Below are 17,806 nucleotides of genomic sequence, written 5' to 3' on the forward strand. Positions count from 1 at the left end.
AGCTTTTCCAAAATTGTTGGCAAAAAATTTATTTTTTTATTGAAAAATTTATTTCTTTATCTCTTTTTCGTTGTTTCTTATTTTTTTCCTTTTCAGCATTCTTATTATTTAACATTTTCTTTATTATTTTTTTCAAAATTCTTTACAAAGTCTTTTCATTTCAGATTTAATTATTGTTTATTATTTCTTTTTTACATAAAATCCTTATACATATTTACTACAGTATTTTCTTTTTCAAATTTCATATACAGCCAAATTTTGTTTTTAATTTTTTTTAGCCATTTCATAATTCTTAACAAAATTTGATTATTTCACATTTTTTTTTTCATTGAAAAAAATATTTTTTTTTCATTATCTCTTTTTCGTTGTTTACTATTTTCTTTAATTTTTCACAAAATTATTTACAAAATCTTTTTATTTTTTTTTTGTTGTTTATTAAATAAAATTCTTATATTTTACTCCATGTTTTTTGCATTTTTCAAAATTCTTGTTAAATTTTTCTTTATTTTTTTTGTTGTTTATTAAATAAAATTCTTATATATTACTCCATTTTTTTTTTGCTTTTTTCAAAATTCTTGTTAAATTTTTTTTCAGAATTCTTTTCTTTTTCTTTTTTTACTTTCTGTTATTTTTACTTGTACCCTATCAGTTTTTTCGTTACTGCAAAAATATATTTTTTAATTTTATGTTATTTTTGTTGATTTCAGTACTCTTTACCAATTTTTAACACTAACTTGTTATTCAAAATTCTTAACGGAATTTGTTTATAATTTTTTTATTTTATTTAAATTTTTTAAAAACATCATTGTTAAATAATTAATATTTTAATTTTATTTAACAGTTTTTCCTTTGAAAAATCCTACATATTTCAATTAATTTAATTCAATTTTCTAAAGCAATTATTTTTTCTCTGTAGCTAAATATACAGTTTCTTTTTAATTGTTGAATATTTAATACCTAATACCCATTACAATATAAACTATTAAATTTTGCAAATTAGTAACCCGAAACAAAAATTTTATAATATTTTTTAGTATTTTTTTTTTTGTTTATTTTTTTTTTATAAAAAATTAAAAGAAACAATTTTATGAATTTTTTTTCTATTTTTTTATGAATTAAATTTTACTATATTTTCTTTTAGTATAATTTCATAAAAAAATTAAAGTAATTTTTTATTTAAAAACTTAAATTTACAAAAAACCTAAAATATATTTTTGTGGGAAATTTTATAATTTTTACTATAGATTAAAATTTGAATTTACGAAAAAAAAAATTTAAAATTTTTTTGCGAAAATATATATTTTTTTTAATTTTCTAATTTTTTTTTGTAGATTAAAATGTTTAATTTTTTTAACTCTCTTGATATTTATTTTTTTAAATTATTATTTTTTTGTTTTTAACAAGTTATTAAAGAGAAAATATAAAAATTTTCACAAATTTTAACGCAAAATCCTTCAAACCCCACATAGATACGGATGCAAGTCTCAGTGCAGTCAGTATGTAGGCTTAGAGTTATTAAATAGTGGATCACATGCTTTTCAAAAAAAAAAAAAAAAATTAAATAAATTTAGAGTCTTCATATATCTGTATGTCCATCACACGCACAGACACCCATATAATGCAAAAGCTCTGTTTATTTTATAGTATCATAAATAAATCGATATCAAATCGAATGGTCTTCGCTTAGTGTGTAGTGGTTTTTGGCTCGCTTTTGATTTTCGCAAATCTTATATATAAATAAATACATACAAATGTATGAGTATTTATTAAAAATTAAAAAAAAAAGATTTAAAAAGTGTTTTCATTTAACGATTGTGTGAAATTGTACCACAGTAGTGTCTCAGAGGGTTAGTGTAGAAATACAGATAGACAGAAAAATCAGGTCAGTCAGTCAGTCAGGATTACCAACTCGGTTGTCTGCAGTCCCGTCGATTCAATAAAATTAGGCAGAGAGAGAGATAGATAGATAGATAACGATGGAGAGTATCTGTAGTCTAGGAATGTCGAAAGCTTCTTAAATCATCTCAGCCTTGACAAAACTCTTTCGAAAGTAATTGTTGCAAAGTTCAGCCAGGACGAGCCTTCTGCAGATGACAAACATTAATTTCCGACCGCAGTCCTGCATGAGGAACCCAAAACGCAATGGTGTCGAGCTTAAGTTGAAGCTGAGCCTTCTGAAGAGTCATTGTTACAAATTGTAATGAGCGAGTCGCCTCTTGAAGGTGCCAACAAATCCATTTGGCAAATCGCGGGTCACTCTCTTCGGAACCCAGTTCTTCAAATTTTGAACAACTGAGACGCAGAAAGTCCACCTAATTTGAGTCTGAGTCTGATGGAGTTATGCATTTTGAAAACTCTTAGAGTGTGAACTCGCAGCAAAATATGTGTCGAGAGGACCACCAAATTGGAATATCACCTATGTCCATATGTATATTTTTAACGACCATGATGGTCTTAAAGACATTACCGATAAGCAAATCGAAGTCACAATTCAACGGTTTCGTCGAAAAGGAATTGAGGTAAATGCTTGAGTTTACAATCCTTTCTGCATTTCTCAAGAATACTAATTCTACATTACTTGGGTTCATATTCGTTATACAGTTCAATAATAAGAAGAAAAGGCATATCGGAACCTATTTGGACTCCCTATAGAACTGCGGTTATGAGAGTAGAAAGGCTGTCTGGATCGAAACATAGCAAAAATTAAAAAAAAAAATAAGCTTTCAGTAGTTACGTGGTAAGGCTCTGAAAAGCTCTCGATATAACAGATAATGAGTTGAGTTTTGTGAGGAACTGTATACGATTCCTCCACGAAGCTGATGAGTATCTAGTGCCGAGAAATTAAAAACTACTGAGGTGCGAATAAAAACTGAAATTTTGCCATCGAAACTGTGAAAGAAATGGATATTTTTGTCTAATAGGCAATATCACTCATAAGGGACGATAAGCTCTGAAACAACAGCTCTGTTCGGTAGGACTACCTTATCAAAATCTGAAGTTATCCAAATATTATAACGTCTTACTTGGATATTATGTAGCACGCCAGGCAAATTGTAGAGATGTATGGATTGTACGATTAGTAAGTGCTTATCAGCTTAAAGCTCTCCGAGTTCAGCGTCTGAAAAATATGTTCTGGTAAGTAGTCTGCTGCTTGAGTTAAATGTAAAGAATTTGACTATTATCTATTCGCCTGATCTCTTTGTAGATCAATATACAGCAGAAAGCGCTGTGGGATTATTCACACATTCTTCATGAAACCGAAAATTCTTTTTCCGGAAAGGCTATATGAAAGCTTCGTTGTGAATATTTTCAAGTTTTAACAAGCTTATTGGATTTTATTGGATTTCAATTATCTTAACTCTACAAATAATTTTTCGAGAAACCAACAACAACAATAATACAGGTAAGTACTTTCGTACATACACCTATATTTTTGCCTGCATTTATGTATGTGTTTATGTGTGTTTGCCGTATTTTATAGCACATCGCAGATAATAACAGCTAATATAAAGCAACAAAACAAGGGAAAACACACAAACACGCAATTAAATACAATATTTGGCGAACGTGAAGTTAGCTAAACAAAATCGTGCCAGGCCAGATATACACACTACATACATACATACTCTATGCATATTTGTTTATTAAATTGACTTTACTGTATTATTATACTGCTTACTGCAATGAACGCAGCGGCAATTCTGTGCGCCTAATTAACAAATACGAAAAATAAACGTTAACTAACGGGTTACATAGCACATAGTGGTTTGTGTGTGTGTATGTATGTGTGTTTTTCTTTGTAGAGTTAGATCTAATAAAGCTGTTCGCCTGCTCTTTCGAAGATAAAGTACGACAAATGTTGATTTGTACGTTTTAAATAATGATTATTAGACACTTACAAGCTCACTTGAGTGCGCACACACATGAACTCATACTAAAAGGCCTCAAGTAGTGGAATATGTATATCGGTGATGAATGAAGTCATTGAGTGGTTAGAGATATAGATATCGCAACAATTTGGTTAATTTGAATTTTCGGGATTCGAAAATAACAATTTCGGGATCCCGAACATGTCGGGATTTTTTCTATTTTTAATTTATGAATTTAGTTACATAGTTAGGAATTGTCTCTGGGTGTAATTAAATGTGAATTTACAATTAAAAGTAATATCATCATCATCTATTGGCACTACAGAAGCCTTCGCCAGATGTCGCTGCATTACTCACAACATGCGCCAGTTGGTGATTTCAAGCTTCGCCAGGTCTACATACACTTGATCCTTCCACTTTAGTTTCGGTCTTCCTATTCTTCGTCGGGCGCCAGGGGGTACCGTATCGTGTATTTTACGCGCTAGAGTGTTTTCCGATATGTTCAAGCCAACGCAGTCGCTGTATTTTTATGCGCCGCCCTATGTCCATGTCGCCGAAGAGCTCATACAGCTCGTAATACTCTCTTAAGCACACGCGTAGTGGGGCATAAATCCTTTGGAGGACTTTTCTCTCGAACGCTCCTAAGGAGCCTCCTCCTCCTGCCTCCTCCTCCTCAATTGCCTACTGAGCCCGTCATAGCACCTGTTGGTAAGAGTGATCCTCCGTTTGATTACGTGGCTGACGTCATTGTTGGTGTTTATGCTGGAGCCTAAGTAGACGAAGTCTTTTACTACCTCGAAGTTATAACTGCCAACAGTGATGTGGTCTCCTAACAGCTGAGATCGTTTGTATGATGACAGGAGGTACTTCGTTTTGCCCTCGCTCGCTACAACACCCATTTGCTTTGCTTCTTTTTACCGGCTTTAAAATGCTGCACACCATGTACTGTTGTTATTGCCGACAATGTTGATATCGTCGGCATAAGAATTAGATTAAAGAAATCACTCAATAAAGCGTGGCCTGATCTGAAACTTCGTTTGGTATCGAACGGCTCGGAGAGGCCCTTTCCTATTATGGCAGAGCTGATGGTAGGGCTCGACGTCATTTTACATAGCCGTATAAGTTTTGTGGGTATCCCAAATTCAGACATTGCGGCATAGAGGCGATCTCTTTTTGTGCTAACGAAAGCAGCTTTAAAATTGATAAGAAGAACGTGCGTGTCAATCTGCTTTTTCTGTGTCTTTTCCAGGAGCTGGCGTAAAAGTTATTTAAAGACATACATTTTGTACGATGCATATAAAAGTACAGTTGAACTTCCCTAACTCGAATCACCATAATCCACAAAAAATTTCGTGTTAGAGACTCTTCCGAGTAATGGAAGGTGATTTGTATGAAATTTAACTTCTATTGCCAGTTCAAGAGTTCGAGCTACGGAGTACTTCGAGTTATACTAGAAGATCGAGATATGGAAATTCAAAATACAAAAAAAAAATTAATAAAATTGAGAAATATAATCTCTCACATAGTGATTTCCAAAGAATTTGAAAATAAAAAAAATTCGGTATTCGTTTATATACCGAAAATTGTCGTTACTCGTATCACCATAAAAAAATAATATAATTTAGTATTATTATCGCTGATTATCGATTATTATAAATCGGAACTCGTTCAAAATAATTTCGGTTTCACGAAAATTTTCGGTAATACGATTAAAAACATAACAATTTAGGCATATTAACGCAGATATAATGTTATCCAACGATTTTGAAAAAAAAAAGTAATTCGAGATTCGTTCAAAATATTTTCGGGATCCCTAAAATGTTCGGCGTTACCTTAAAAATGTATGACAACTGTGATATAATGATCTCCAACAAGTTTGAAAACAAAAAAATCGGGATTGGACCACAATAATTTCGGTATCATAAAAGTTTTCAATATTACCACCAGAAATAATGATAATTAATAAATATCATACTGGTGTAACGAAGCTCAACGATTTTGTAAAAAAAAAATATGTTGAATGAGTCCCGAATTATTTTATTTTCAAAATTGTTGGAAATTGGTATTTCCATAAAAAATGTGAAAACTTATGAATATTATTGCTGATATGCAATAATTTTGAAAATGAAAAAATTTCGAGAGTAGTTCAAAATAATTTCGGGATCACGAATACTGTAGTACCATCAATTTGGAAATATTATCGCTGATATAACGATCCCTAAAGATTTTGAAAATAAAAAAATTCGGGATACGTTAGAAATAATTTTGGGATCCGGAAAATATTCGGTTAAAAAAATTATTTTATTAAACAAATTTTTAAAACAATAGTTTATGCATTTATAATTTATTATTTAATAAAAAAATCGTATATTTCACCCTGTAAAATAACTAACATGAAATGAAGCATAAAACGAGTATTCGAAATCCATTTTAAAAAATCTTTGAATTTGAAGGGAACCCCACACACAAACACTATGCGATGCTAGCTTTCTCTTCCGAATTTCATATTCGAAACATGCACAGCACAAGCTGTACGTACGGTACTTTTTTTAAGGAATCGATTTCGTTATGCGATTTAAAATCGATTTCAATACCACATTTGTAACAGGCGAACATAGCAAGCAGCACAACGACAAAGTCAGCGGCGAAAGGTTATGAAGCAAGCAGTGAAGTGTTATGCACTTTGTTGGAATGATTCAGAAGGGTGCTTAAGTTTATGTATATGTACTTTTGTTGTTATATGTATGCATAAGTGTGTATAGTATTTATAACCGGCGAGTATATCGAAGTCGTGCACCCGGCGAAGTTACTAACTTATGTAAGTTTGCAAGTGTATCTATGTATGTGAAATGTCAAATGTTATTGGTGTCGGCTTGCCTAATGGCATGTTGGCGCTTTATTTTTGAAATATTTGAACAATCCAACTCGTAACAGCGCTTATAAAGACCACTCGAGGGGTGGCTGCGACGAAGGTGGGTTGATTTTGGTTGCGTTCGAAATTTGCGCGGGAAATCTTTTTCGCTCAAAATCATATTTTTGAGGTGGAGATGCTGCGAATTTGTCAGTGAGAGTAGAAAGTGGAGTGGAACAGGGCTGCTATGAAATGTAGGAGAAATTATTTAAAAATATACCGTTACGTGCATGAGGAGACTGTTTTTGAGCAAACAATTTGAAATAAATTAAATTTTTTTTTTTTAATATTAAAATATGTATAATATATATAAAAAATTAAAAAAAAATAAAAAATAAATAATTCTTTTTTAAATAAAAATAAAATTAATAAAAATAAATATTTTTTTTTATAAAAAAAATAATAATAATTTTAAAGATATACTGTTAATACTTGTTAATAAAAAAATATAATTTTTAATAAACATAATTTATAAAATAATAAATAATAGTAAATGGATAGATAAGTATAGATATTTTCTTAAAATAAATACTGTTGAACTTTCCTAACTCGAATCAAAATAATCCACAAAAAAAGTTCGAGTTAGACAGACTTAGAGTTATGGAAGTTAATTTGTATGAAATTTGACTTCTATTGCCAATTCAAGAGTTCGAGTTATGGAGAACTTCGAATTATGAGAGTTCTACTGTAATGATAACTTTTTTATAAACAGATAAAAAGCGCATTTTTTAAATTACAGTTTATCGTTAAACCGAGTACTTACTGAGAGGTATGTTTGGTATGTTTTTCAATAAAAAGCGAGTTTGATATCGGTAAATTGTAGTTTAATAAATTATTTCATTAAATTAATTGTAAAAAAAATAAAAATCATAACAGAACAATTCAAATGTTGCCTTAAAAGAAATAATGTGCTTAAAAAGCAAATTCATGTTATACGAGATTAAATATTTGTTTCATTAGTAATACTCGTAAATTTCTTTAGCTATTTAAAAATTTGATTCATCGTCGTTCGTTTCGTTAGAATACGAAGATTATATTTGATGGCTCCTTCCTGAAGTTCAATTAATACAATATATATATGTATATACAATTTCTGTTACTCCTGCAAGGAGCATAGGGCCACAGTAAAACAGTTCCAACCATTTCTGTCACATGCAATACGCTTTATTTCGCCCCAACTTTTTCCTGTAGGTCTGAGTCTGCCAACTCGCCTCTGTCCAGGCGGGTTCCAATCAATAGCATTACTTGCTATATCGTTTACAGGTTTGCGGAAATCCACGACCCACGACCACTTACGTTTGAGAATTTCGAAACGTAGTGTGGTTTGTTGCGTGTGTCTCCATAGCGTTTCATTGGAGATTATATCCGGCCAGTAAATGCATAGTATTCTTCGAAGACATGATCAACACACGACATTCTGGGACGAAAGCTGGCCAGTTCCTTTCTGAATTAATACAATAATTTTTGCGAAATTGATATTGTTCTTATTTGCTGCTCTCAGCCTTTTTGTGCCGCTTAAATTGCTGCATAAAAGAATAGGAGTTACTGTCCTTGGATATTTTGCTTCAAAGCGCTCTGCAGAGTGTACATACATTTTATCAGCTAAATTCTTCCAAAATGCACCAACTCAACAAATTCATCACTACGGAATGTTTGCGTTTTGTAGCAGCAGCTCATATTTTTTGAAAGGTTTACCTTATTTTTTTTCTATCAAATAAAATGCTATTCTTGCATTCAATTTTTCAATTTGCACATTTCTTTTGAATTTTTTCAAGTTTTATTTTTAATTCTGGTTCGAAGCTATTTGATTTTTTTCTCTTTCTTCATATGTGTTCTTCATGTTGTTCGTTAAACCGAGTACTTACAAATCACCGATGTTCGGTATTTAAAGTACTCAATGTAAAAAATTTGCTTGTTCGTTAGAGGCGGATTTCGTTAAAACGAATATTCGTTATTTCGGAAAACTACTGTCAAATATTTCAAAAATTATATTTTTAAACTTTAAGGAAGAATATTATATTATAATTCAATAGTGTTCATAGTATAATTCTGAACAACCACAAATAAACGGCATATAAACATTAATAAACATAAATATATAAAAAAAAAAACATAAATAAAAATATAAGAAATAATTAAACATTATTTTAAATTAAAAACTAAAAATCAAAGAAAAAAATAATAATTTTTAACAATAGTTATTATTTAAAATTTTATATTTAATTTTTTTTTTAAATATTTTTTTTTAATAATTAAAGTTACTTTTTTTTTTTAAATTTAAAATAACAAAATATTAAAAACAAATAATCATTCCTTTTTATTTAAATTTATTTGGAACTAATTTTTTATTTAGAAAATAGCAATTTGCTACATTTATTAGATAAAATATATTTTATAATAAATGCAATAATTATAAAACTTGGACACAAGTTTTTCGTAAAATATTAAAAATTCATTCAAAATAAAAAAAAAATAAAAAAACGATATATAAATTTAAAAATAACTACATTTACAAAAAAAAATATTTTAAAATAATAAAGTAAATATATAAAAAAAATTTCAAAATAATACAATTTTTAATTTTTTCAATTAATACTACTCTTTAAACTACACTCGACAACCCACTCGCAATATTCGCCGTCGAGTTATTGAGCGCAACAAACTCACCATTGTACATGTAGTGGTGCGATTTTCTACTCCACACTCTTTTTGGCTCTCACACACTGCTTTGCACGCTCAGTATCTCACTCAAATTGCAATGTTTACAATTTTTTCATAACAACACAAAAGTCAATGAACTTGAAATGTGCGCACACACCAACAAAGCAAAGAAATTAAAACATGTGTATGAGTGTAAATATGTAACACAGGCAGTGGCGATGTAAATTTGTACGGCGATTGTGCGTTGAAGAAGAGTACAACGAGGAAACGCTGTCAAACAGAAAGAGTAAATTCTAAATGGAAATAATGAAAACAAAATTATGAGAATCAAAATATTGTAACGAGAATGAGTTTTAAGAGAAATTAATTGAGAGAGCGTGCAAGTGACAGTTCTTTGGCGCTAATTAGGAATTATTGAAGTAGTTCAGACGAAATTGGTTGAAATTTGTTGCTTAAGAAGAAATATTTTTATTAAAAATTATTTACATACAGTTTTTAATTATTTTAAAGTTTACTGTATTTGTTGTTATTATTGTTGTGAGTATTCTAATTTTTGAACAAATTTTGCTTTAATGTATATTTATTCTACAGAAGTACTTCTACAGCCAACATATGCAACTGACAGCTCAGGCATTCTGGATAGAGTAGAATCACTTGTCGCCTCACCTTGTCGCCATGACCATGAAGAGAAAAATATATCGACAACAGGAATTAGGTAAGTTTCAGCTCTACAAGATCTCTTTTAGACATATTAATCTATATATTAGGTCTATGACTTTGCTTCCGCCGTTTTTTTGGCAATTTAAGGCTTTTTTGTATAAAAACGGTTACAAAAATGTTATTCAAAATATTGGCCGTCGTTAGCTACTACTTTCGACCATCTTTCTGGCAGCATGCGTATTCCGTGACGAAAGAACTCCTTATCTTTCGAGTCGATCCAACTATCAATCCAATTTTTGACTTCTTCATAACAACTGAAGTGCTCGTTAGCTAGAACGTGTGCCATCGATCGGAACAAGTGGTAGTCAGATGGAGCAACGTCTGGAGAATACGGCGGGTGGGGTAAGATCTCCCGTTTCAGCGTCTCCAAATATTTTTTGACCACCTTTGCGAGAATTGTTATGCTGGAGAATGACTTTATCGTGTCTGTCCTCGTACTGTGGCCATTTTTCTTTTAGTGCTCGGCTCAAACGCATCAATTGCGTTCGGTATCGATCTCCTGTGATGGTTTCACTTGGCTTTCATAATCACCCCCACCTGGTCCCACCAAAGGCAGAACATGACCTTGGCGCCGTGAATGTTTGGTTTTGCCATCGACGTGGAGGCATGTCCATGCCCATGACTTTCTTCGTTTAGGATTATCGTAGAGGACACATTTTTCATCGCCAGTTACAATGCGATGTAAAAATCACTTTCGGTTGTGCTTTTGAAACAGCTATTCACATGCAAAGAAGCGCCGTTCGACATCTCTTTCCCGTTTCCTTGTTGCTGAATCATCCCCATGGCTTTGATGCGTTTTGATACGGCTTGCTGTGTCACTTGCAACGATTTGGCCAATTCCTCTTGGGTTTGAAACGTATCTTGGCCGAGTAATGCTTCCAATTCGGCATCTTCGAAAATCTTCTCCCTTCCACCGCCATGCCGGTCTTCGACTTCGAAACCAAAATTTCTCGCAAATGTCGAGAATTCGGCTCAAAAAGTGACATTTTCAGTTGAGAATAAGTTTGGGATGCCAACAGATCTCTACAAATATTTTGTTGTGTTAATGTTGACACAAATGTCCCAGATCGATATAAAACGATTGAATCAATTTAATTGACCAGTGCTTGACCCTAGAGACATCTATTGGAAAACGGCGGAAGCAAAGTTGTAGACCTTATAATATGGAAGATATATTAGCGAAGTACATTTTATTCTGAACTAATTACTTTATTATCTGGAGAGAACATTAAGAGTCGACAATATGTAATTTCAGTTTCATAACTGTAGAAATGAGAACCTAAAATAAATTAACAAGCGATTAAGAATTAGATTGGCCGAAAACGTCGATCTATTCTGGGAACTATACTGCTTAGGAATAAGTTAAAAGGTTAAATTACATTTGAACTTCCATAACTCCAACGTCTATAACTCGAAGTTCTCGATAACTCGAGTTCTTAAATTGGCAATAGAAATCAAATTTCATACAAATTACCTTCCGTAACTCAGAAGTCACTCTGAGTCGAACTTTGGTTGTTTTGATTATGGTGATTCGAATTCCACTGTTTTGTCTTAGCTACAAAACTGAGATTTTAAATGAAATTTTGTCATATAATGCCTCTTATAGATTGCCTGATTTAGATTGACTTATACTCGTAGAAAACCGACTTTTAATCCTAGGAAACTTAAAAAAAAGCACACTACACGTGGATTTTTTTTATGAAAAAAGGAAGACAATGTGGCTTGTTACATTCTCAATTCTTTTTATTATCTTTAAGTTCGTTCAAAAACTTCTTCTAGCACCATATAATATATTTCTCGAAATCTTTTTCAATTTTGACTTTTCCGTCAATCTCAATCTCACTTATTTCCAATTTTAAGTGTCATCGAACATTTTTTTAGAGCTCGACGGGATGGCGTTTATAGCTGTAAAAATCTTTACCTTTGCTATATATTGGATGTATATATACGTACAAGAAGGAACGGAGTACAATTTTTTTTGGTGAAGAATATCATAAAGCGTGCGTTTATCCGATTTTCAAATTCATGGAGCATACTTCTTCATCTGGTCTAATAAGAAAAATGTATGTATGTAATGGCTTAGGTATTTGGAGAACCTTAATGAACTCAATAATAATTTTGAAATCTTTTTTAAGGGATTATAGAAACCGAGATAACTGAGTTTTTGGTTAGTGACAGCTCTGTCGTTTATAGTTTTACTGTTTCTCGATATGAACTTTGAACTCGTCATATTTCAAAGGCTACGATCTATAGCATCTATAGCTCTTAAGCACATAATTATTGAAATGTTCGTAAAAATATGATCTTATTGGATAAAGGAGACTAGAGATCTGTTGTAAGAGTGTTGGCTGTTAGAATTTCTTGTGCTTTACCTTGAGATCTCATTTTGAATTCCATATATTTCTTTCTTAAAGTACTAAAGTATTAACTACTCTTAGCGGAAAACTGACCCTCTGCCTTTGTTGTTGCCCACTACTTTGGTGCTAATTTATAATTTATATGTACTTATATTTATATATATATATATATTGTGTATATATATATATATATATATATATCCCTAAATCATTATTGCTAGTTTGTATATTCTTCGCAATCGACCATATTGCAACAATTTGTTGCTGTGTTGACAAAACTAAAGGTTTATTCACCCATAGTTTTTGAGCTCCTAGAAAAAAAACATTCGTGCTGTAGTATGCGCAATTTTAGCAAACTGACATTTGTCACACAAGTCACAAGTCGATTGCAGAAATATTTTGCGAAATTTTAAACTAGATAAATGAAATTTGACTATGCTCAGCATTAAATTATTTTTGCTTACCACATCGCAGTTGAATGGACTTTGGATACACGTACGAGTACATCTATGGATCTACATACATACATACATACATACATCTAACTTTATTTATTAAATTTCAAGAAAATTCCAAAAAAAAAATCTAAAAAAACTTAAAAAAATTTCGAAAAAGGTTCAAACATTTTTTTAAATTTTCAAACAAATTTCTAAATTTTTGTTTTTAATTTTTGAAATTTAGAATTAATTCAACATTATCGAAAAATTAAAAAAAAAAAGAATATTTTTTTGAAAATTTAATAAAATAAATATTAAGTTAGAATTTAGAGTCACGTCACACTTAACGATTTTTGCCGACTTCACGAAAGGCACTAATCAAAGGCAACAATCATTCTTCCAACTGGCAGCCATATAAATACTTAATGAATCCATAAATTAACTCGCAATTAAAACTCAGTTAGAGCTCATACCATCAAGAGGCAGAATATACATACATTATAATGACACCCCTACTTAAAAGGTCTTTGTATACATATGATAAAGTTTCTGTACGATCAGACCCTGAAAATTGTATGTCTATTACTCTCGAATCCCCCCTGGTATTATTTCGATTAGAACAGGATACAAAGGGTGTTGGGTGTTGTTACCTTTAGGATCTCAACCTAAATTGCTGTATTTAAGCTAGTGCGGTCGAGGGTACTGTACTAGTAGCCACAGCCTTTCTCATTCATATATTATATAAATAATCAGGCGAAACCTGTAGCACGTGGATGAAATTATAAATAAACTTAAGGTCTATTGGCTCTAAAGATAATGAAAAAGCGCAAACCTTCGTTTCGATGTTAGCAAATAATTAATCTTAAACAATTTCTCTTCACATATTTTCTCTATTAATTTAATCTAGTAGATAGACAACTCTTCTATAAATTAACCAATCGGTTAATTAGATATTCCAACCCACTTAAGGAAGCCGAATAATAGAAAGCCGTTGCGTTCTGCTTTCATAATAAATAATTAGGAAGCTCTCTAATTTTGTCGAACGGATCAAACTTTCGGTTGTTTGTCTAGCTCCGAATGGATCCAATTGGATCTAAGAGTTTTTTGACTCAGCTAAAACTTTGGTTACTACATTGTGACGATCTCAGTGGAATACTTCGTAAATAAAATATGTTCTTAGATATATTAAGTTGAGTATTCGACAAATATTTTCTACACCAAAATAATTCTAAAGATAGTTTATTGTAGGTGCTGTTAAGTGTAAAGTTGTCTTCTAGTCGTGTTTTCACTTTATTGAATATGGATTTCTCAAAATATTTTCTTCTAACATACTTACTACACACTTTCTGCTAAATTTTTTATATAGAGTATTTAGAGAGAGTATCAAGCGGAAGGAGGATGGGTTTATGTGTAGAAGTTCAGGTAAGTGAGGAAAGTCTTTGATTGTCATTCACTTGGGAGTGGCCAGAAACGATATTCTCCACGACTTCCGGTTTTAGACCAAGTATCCTCTGGGTAGCTAACAAACATCTGGGTATCAAGAGCTTGAGAAGCTGGCCGACAGAGGTAATGCTCGAAAATTTTATGAAAAAATGAAGCGACTTAACGAAGGTTTCAAGACCGGAGCATCCTCATGTAGAGACCAAGGTGGTAATCTGGTAACCGATTATGGATTATGAGGGAACACTTCTCCAACCAGCAGAATGGCAGTGAAAGTACAATACCAGGAGATGGCGAACCCGATTCCCCATTTGATGACGATGGGACAGATGTCCCATTACCCGACCATGAAGAAATTCGAATAGCAATTACCCGCCTGAAGAACAACAAAGCGGCGGGGGCCGATAGAATACCGGCCGAGCTATTCAAATACGGCGGCGAAGAATTGATAAGGTGTATACATCAGCTTCTTTACGGAATATGGTCAGAAGAAAGCATGCCAGACGATTTGTATCTCAATTTCGTATACTTGGGAACCAGCATCAACAACACCAACAATGTCAGCCTCGAAATCTAGCGCAGAATCACTCTTGCCAACCGGTGCTACTTTGGACTGAGTAGGCAATTGAAAAGTAAAGTCCTCTCTCCGAACCAAAATAAAAATAAGTCGCTTATCATTCCCGTTCTGCTTTATGGTGCAGAAGCTTGGACGATGTCAACATCAGATGAGACGACACTAGGAGTTTTCGAGAGGAAAGTTTTGCACATTATTTATGGTCCTCAGAACTTGTCAACGACGAATATCGAAGACGATGGAACGATGAGCTGTACGAGTTATACGACGACATTGACATAGTTCAGCGAATAAATAGATAGCGAAGCCGCTAGGTCATGTTGTCCGAATGGACGAAAACACTCCAGCTCTGAAAGTGTTCGATGCAGTACCCGCCGAAGGAAGCCGAGGAAGGGGAAGGACTTCACTCCGTTGGAGGGACCACGTGGAGAGCGACCTGGTTACACTTGTGATCTCCAACTGGCGCCGAAATGCGAGGGAAAGAGAGGAGTGTCGCGCTATAATCGACTCGTCTATAACCGTCTAAACGGTTTCAACGCCAATCACATACATACATACATACATCAAGCGGAGACCAGCAATATTTGTAGATCTCTAGTGTTTTATAATTTGCTTTATAACTACAGTTATGTAACTTGAAATAAATGTATCTGCTATAATTTTGGTGCTCCTTATACATACACTCCAGCACCGCATGCCTCTTGCTCTGCACATTTTTCCAAATTACTTTATTTAATCACATGAAAGTAGAGCAAAGCATAAATGCGGAGAGGGCAATGAACTGACAGCCAAACTAACCACCACCGAAAACCAAAAACCAAAGGCCAAAAAGCCAAAAAAAGCGAAGAAATTCAAGTTCATCATTAAAAAATGCGCTCAACGCCACACAAACGCAACAACAAAGGCGCAGAGTAAAACCAACAACGTACAAAGAGAGAAAAAAAATTAACGAAACGAAACGAATTTCAAGTTCAAGTTCAAAGCACGAAATAGTGTAAATGTGGGCATATTTAAACAATACAAATAAATTTTGATTAGATAAATGTGGGCAAACATTGTCGGAAAGGAAAATGATGAGCATTGATGGAAGAAAATGGTGAAAATGTCAAAAAACAAAAACAACAATTTTTTTAATGAATCTTAAAAACAAGCAGCAGCGAAGAGCTGCGCTCGAAAAATAGAAAGCAGTGATAAATTAGAAAGAAAATTTGTTTGGAAGACTGCTTGAAGACGCTACGGAGTTAAAAGAGAGTGCAAAGAAAGCAACGAACAACAACAATAAGCAAGTTAATGAGCGAACCAATATGAATGTAACACGCTTTATTAATTTCATTACACGATAAGCAGTTAGTTAGTTAGTGTAGTCGCACAAAGTCAGCGACGTCTTCAAGCCGTGACTTAGCGGAAGAGGAAGCAGCAACAGCAAGCGGAGACCAGCAATGGCAGCCAGCAATGATGACAGTTGAAAGCATAAATGCAAGAGAGTTGCTGTGTGTATGAAAGAGCGAAAAAGCGAGCGCTTGTGTGTTGGAATATGAGAGCGGTAGAGTGAGCGGTAGAGTGAGAGCCAGAGCATTTTGTGGCTAAAGAGCAAAACTATAAGAATAGTTGAGCTTGCAGTGCATGTGTGTGTTGGGGAAAAAACGCGTACTAAGCAAGGTCATTCACCCCGTAGAAAGAAATTATTAAAGGCAACAACAACAACAGCAACAAACACATGAGCACAACAACAGCAACAGTAGCAGTGTTGGAGAAACAAAAAAAAATAAATAAATAAAAGAAAAAGTAGAGAAAGGGAAAAAGTTGTAAGCGACCAACGATATGTGTGTGTGTGTGTGTGTGTATGTATCTATGTATCTATATATGTATATTCTTATATATTTATATACGTTAAAACATATGTATCTACACATAGTATCTGTTATAGCGTATGAAGCGTGAAATGAAACGAAATATGCGTGCAAAGCAAAATGTGCAAACAATGTGTGAGCTCATGATATGACACATTTGCAATATGAAATTAAATAAATTATTTTTTTTTCACATTTTGTTTTTGTTTTTTTTTTTCACACTACTATCTACTGTACGCACGTAGCAACAATGAATTGTATGATTAATTAACCGCATGCAGTCATATTAGTTTGGCGTGAATTTTAGTTCGCTTTTCAATTAGGAACCGATAATTAAATTTTATTTTGAGAACTACATTTTCTATATGTTTAAATTATTATTATTAGTCTGTTCGTATAACAAATTGTATAAAAGTCTAGGCTATGACTTCCAGAAGTTGCGATTGCGACGAATTTGTTTCGGAAGCTCTCGAGCTTCGAATTGCTGGTTTATCCAAACTTCTAATAAAAGTACTAATTATAGTTGGATATGGCCTGATGTATTTATGTACACACATTTGTATATGTAGTTATGGGCGCGGTTGGAGTTCTCAGTGTTGCCATTTTACCAGATAAGACCAATAGAACTCTAACGTAATATATTACTTAAGTGTTTTTATCCGAACTGTTTTGAGTGTTTACGTCATCTAAAAATTCCAAAAGAATAATTTAATAAAAATTCTAAAAAAATAAGATCCTCTTCCAAGATTTTTTTTTTGCTTTCGTAGAACATTTCGAAGACATACCAGTAGGAACTTGCTGGTCAACTCATTCTGGCGATGTCAGAGTGTGTTGTTGTTGTAGGAATACATTTTTTTGTTGCATTGGAAGAGACTTCTGTCTTTTTTCTATTGGAAGATACTGATGTATGTCGTTTTTTCCTATTGGAGGAGACTTCTGTCATTTTTTCTATTGGAAGATACTTCTATCCTCTTTCCTATTCAAAGA

This window comes from Zeugodacus cucurbitae, chromosome 5 (assembly GCF_028554725.1).
Source record: "Zeugodacus cucurbitae isolate PBARC_wt_2022May chromosome 5, idZeuCucr1.2, whole genome shotgun sequence".
NCBI classification, from domain to species: Eukaryota; Metazoa; Arthropoda; class Insecta; order Diptera; family Tephritidae; genus Zeugodacus; species Zeugodacus cucurbitae.